This window comes from Candoia aspera, chromosome 5, assembly GCF_035149785.1.
Source record: "Candoia aspera isolate rCanAsp1 chromosome 5, rCanAsp1.hap2, whole genome shotgun sequence".
NCBI lineage: Eukaryota > Metazoa > Chordata > Lepidosauria > Squamata > Boidae > Candoia > Candoia aspera.
The window spans coordinates 117,014,247-117,019,141 of NC_086157.1; the positions used below are offsets into that span (position 1 = coordinate 117,014,247).

At 50.0% G+C, this 4,895-nt stretch overlaps 1 pseudogene; it reads right to left on the bottom strand.

The window, feature by feature from the left end:
* Positions 1-315: 315 nt before the first annotated feature.
* Positions 316-1,264, bottom strand: LOC134498634 (olfactory receptor 52E4-like; annotated as a pseudogene).
* Between the last annotated feature and the right edge of the window lie 3,631 nt (positions 1,265-4,895).

Below are 4,895 nucleotides of genomic sequence, written 5' to 3' on the forward strand. Positions count from 1 at the left end.
GAACACCACTTTGAAATCCAGATTTCCTTATTTATTTATTTATTTATCAAATTTATAGACCACCTATCGCACTATGTAAGTGACTCTGACTGGCTTACAAAAAAAGATGACAAAAACCATTATAAAAATATACAAAGTTGAAATTTTTACCGGTTGAAAACCCCTTTCTTCTTCAGTAAAGATGAGCTCTTTAATTAAGAGCTAGTACTTTAATGCTTCACTGCTGGGCGTTCTGACTGTAATCAACTGAGGTCCACCAAACTCTGGTATAAGGTTTTAATCTATATCTGCACCCAAAACATCAGGAAACGTTGCTCAAAACTCCCTTTCCCGAGCTGAAGAAATGCAGAATTCTTCTGCGGATCTCCCTGGTCCTCACTCCGTAAATGACTGGGTTGAGCGTTGGGGGCAGAATGACATAGAGGTTGGCAATCAGGATGTGGGCAGATTGGGGGATGTTGTGTCCAAAGCGGTGGGTGAGGAAGGAGAAGAAGGCTGGTGTGTAGAAGACAAAAATTACAGCAACGTGGGAGCTGCAGGTGCCCAAGGATTTGAGCCGGGCCTCCCTGGATGGGAGATGGAAAACTGCCTTGAGGATTAGCACATAGGACCCAAAAATCAAGACTAAGTCCAGCATAAAAAAGGCAATGACAAATAAGCCATAGGCGCTGTTCACCCGGATATCTGCACAGGAGAGCTTGGCAATGCCCATGTGCTCACAGTATGTGTGTGCAATGATGATATGGGTATTGCAGAAGGGCAAGCGGAGAGTCAGCAAAGCCATGGGAATGATAAGAATTGTGGGTTTCAACACCACAATTGCACACATCCAGGCAACCCGCTCCTTGGTCAGGATGGTGGTGTACCTCAGAGGGTCACAGATGGCCACATACCTGTCAAAGGACATGGCCAAGAGCACCACAGACTCCATCCCAGTGAAGGCGTGGATGAAGAACATCTGGGCCAGGCAGGCATCAAATGTGGTCTCCCCTGGGCCAAACCAGAAGATGGCCAGCATGCTGGGCAGGGTGGAGGTGGAGAGACCCAGGTCAATGAAGGAGAGCAGGCAGAGGAAGTAGAACATGGGCTGGTGGAGGCTGGCTTCCGTCTTCACCACACAGAGGATGGTGAGGTTCCCCAGAAGAGCAGTGACATACCCAGCACACACCGGGACGGAGAGCCAGGGATGGAGAGGTTCCAGTCCAGGCACACCAAGCAAGGTGCAGGTGGGAGAGTGGAAGTGGGAGTTATTAGATGTGGACATTGTCCCAGATCCTGGTGGAGGGAAAGCCCCTTTATCCTTGGCAATAAGACGGGTGGGCCAGCCTGGCCCAGCACTGGACTTTAGACACAGAGTCTAAAGTTGAGTAGGAGGTGTGCAAACAAGGAGCAACCAGCCCAGTGTGAAGAGGACCCTGGAAGCGATGGAAAATAAGAATCATGGAAGGGAAGGAGACAGAGAACTTCTCTGGAGGAACAGGAGGGAAGGCGCTTGCATCGTGGCAGACTCGAAGGATCACTGAAAGGGACCCTCCTTATTCTGCATTGCAGACATAGAACCATGGAATCCAGAGGCTGAAAGGGGGCTTGGAGGTCCGGTCCAACCCCTGCCCAGGGCAAGAAACCTCCTCTGTCCCAGACAAATGGCTGCCCAACCTTTGTTTAAAAGCCTCCAGTGATGGAGCCTTCACGACTCCAGGAGGCAGGCGGTCCTGTTGCTCCATAGCTCTCACGATCAGGAAATTCCCCCTCAGTTCACGTCTGGATCTCCCTCTATGCAGCTGCACCTGTTGGTTCTTCTCCTAAGCTTGGGCTGCACAGAATAGAGATCTAACCCCTCTTCCCCGGGACATCCTTTCACGTGCTGGAAGACCGCTCTTGTGTCTCCCCTTCACTCCAGGTAGGATTGAGCGAGCCTCTGAGCTCCACTCTGATCCTTCAAGTTCCTCAGCAGCCTGTCCTCATTCTTTCCTTTAGCCTGCATAGCATCTTCCTTTCTCAGACATCCCATATTTTGCTTCTCAAGACCTCTGTCGGCTGGGTTCTTTGTCCATACGGACCCCTTTAAACTTCTCACCTTTCCCCTTCCATAGGACCAGATGTGTCTGGGCTTTCAGGATTTCTGACCCCTCTTGAGCTCGCTTATCCTTCAGGATTCCAGGCCATTTATTCTTTACCCCTCCCACCGGAGTTCAGTAACACCTGCCCTCTTGAAATCCAAAATAGCCTACCGACTTCTCCAATTCCCCCCCACCCTAATTATCTTAATGCCAGCATGACGTGGTGGTCAGTTTTGCCCCAGGTGCCTGACACCGTCCATCTACTGATCGCTTCCTCTCTCCTGCTCAGGATTACTCATGGGATGGCTGACCCCTTGTTTCTTCCATCTTCTGGAACATGAAATTGTCAGCAAGAGAGATGAAAAATCTGTTGGATTTTTCCCCACTAACTTGTTCCAGAGCTACTTTCCCGGCAGATCCTGGGAAAGTTTCCCATTAGCATAGCTTGCCCTCCTGAAAAGTTGCTGAGTTGATTTAGAAAGTTGTGGCCCAAATCCTCTGCCTGGGTGGGGGCCTCTAGCAGAGTTCCACAAGGGCATCTCTCTGGCTTCTTCCCCTTTTTCCTCTGACCCAGATGCTTTCTACAGGAGGACTTCCAGATTTAAGGGCATGACTTTCTTTATGGCCCCAATAAGCCATTCACCTTCCACTTTCCTTGGGTTGATTTCTTTTGAATATCCATTGAGTCATGTGTTCCACTCAGGACTCTCATCCCACCAGGATTCTTGGAGACAAAAACGGTCATATTTACTTCCCCAAATCAGGATTTCTAATGCTTCCTGCTTGCTAACCATACTCAGTGCATTCAGGTACTGACCCTGGAGGTCAGGCATCCCACCATTTACTGGTCTCCATGCCATCATGGCTTGAGGATTCCTGAGCATCATTTCCCACCCACTCCATTCTCATGTGCAGCCCCATTCCTCAGCCTGAATCTGTGGTCCATCTTCTCCCCCTTCTGGTACAGTTTAAACCATCCCTGTCCATTTCAGACTGGCAGTAGAGCAGGACCAGGTGCCAGGTGGACATAAGCAGAAGAACCCAAGGCCAGCATTCCCATCACTCGGCACCTGCCTCTGCCCTCGGCCTGCTTCCGAAGTCACGGACGTGCCTAAGGTGGGAAACGCACAGCCTGCTGGCCTCTCGGCCAGTGCCTTCACCCGTTGCACCAGGCTGGCTCCCACAGCACAGATGTAGTTAAATTACTGCTCCTTCTATACCTTTCTTTACTCTGGGAGCTCAGGATGGAACCGAGTGACCAGCAGCAACCTCTGTTCCCATCGCCCAGCAGCTGCCCCTGCCCTTGCTCAGACCCCCCGGCCTCTCAGCCCTTTCCCTGCCTGCTCACCTGGAAAGAGTCCCTGCAAGGTGGGCTCAGCCTTGGAAACGGAAGGCCTGTCTGCAGAGGGGAGGGCCTGCCGGGAGCCGCATCCCAGGCCACGGACCCCTTGTTCTGCGCCGCCTGGCTGCGCGAGGAGCAGCCTTTATGGCCTGGAGCCCCCTGGGGTTCTCTGCGGGGCACCTCAGGGGTGCTGAATTGCACAGAGGATTGTGCAGGGCCATCTTGCACTCGCATCCCCAAGGCCTCGAGTCTTTCCCCAAGGAGAGGAGGATCACGGCTGCCACGCCAGAGACCACAGGGGAAAAGGCAGGGTGGATGTGAATCAATGGCTGGGCATTGTGAGGTGAGAAACGTGCAGGTTGATATTGAGAGATTAGCAGCTTTGTAGGATAGAATCAATGGAATTTACGTACATGCATGCATGAAAACAAATCCATCACACTGTCCCTTTTCAGGGCAAGGTACATTGTGCAAAATGCAAAAAAGAAATGGCAAAGACTAAGCCAAGAATTAGCGGCAGCAGAGAAGGAGGAAATACAGACTGGTCCCTCTGCTCAGTGGGCAGAGTCTCTGCTAGATCGCCCCAATCTGCTCTCCCCAATCTATAGGTACCCGTGGAAGGGCCAAAACCCAGCAGATGACAGCACTGGGGACCGCGGCAATGTTCTCTTTGCAGTGGTTTGTCCCTTTCTCCAGGAGGGGGAGGAAAGAAAGAAGGGGAGGTGGGTAGATGTGATAGTTGATTAGATAGATAGGTAGATAGATAGATAGATAGATAGATAGATATAGATAGATATAGATATAAATATAGATGATATAGATATAGATATGATTGGTGATAGACAGATCTATAGACAATAGATAGTAAAGTCAGCCAATCCTGTCCGATGGGCTGGCCCTAATATCACTTGGGGGAGGTACCATCCAGAATGTCTGCACCTTTAGGCTGCCTTGGGAATCATTTCTTTACCAAACCCCAAAATAAGGCAATGGCAAACAATCTCCATACCGTTTTGCAAAAACGTACTGGGAAGTGCCCATCTAATCTTCCACAACTGTAAACCACCCAATCGATGAAATCCACAGGCAGCGTGAAAGATGACCACAAGATTTATTTATTTATTTATTTTTCAAGTTTTGCCACCGCCCATCTCCCTCCCACAAGAGGGACTCTGGGCCGTTTACAATAAAAACAATCAATTAAAACAATAACAATCAAATATAAATACAAATACATAAAAAATACGATTATCAAATATAAATATAAAAGTAGGATAAATTCCAAGTGGCAAAGAAATGTAACTCAGTCCATGTGTGTGAGGAGCACTCTAAGGCACCAGCCATCCCCAGGAGTAACTGCGAGGTGGCAGAGCCAAGTCTTCAGGTCCTTCCGGAAGGTCAGGAGCGATGGAGGTTGCCTCACCTCTGGGGGCAGAATGTTCCAAAGGGTGGGAGCCACTGCAGAGAAGGCCTGCTTCCTGGACCCCAAAAGC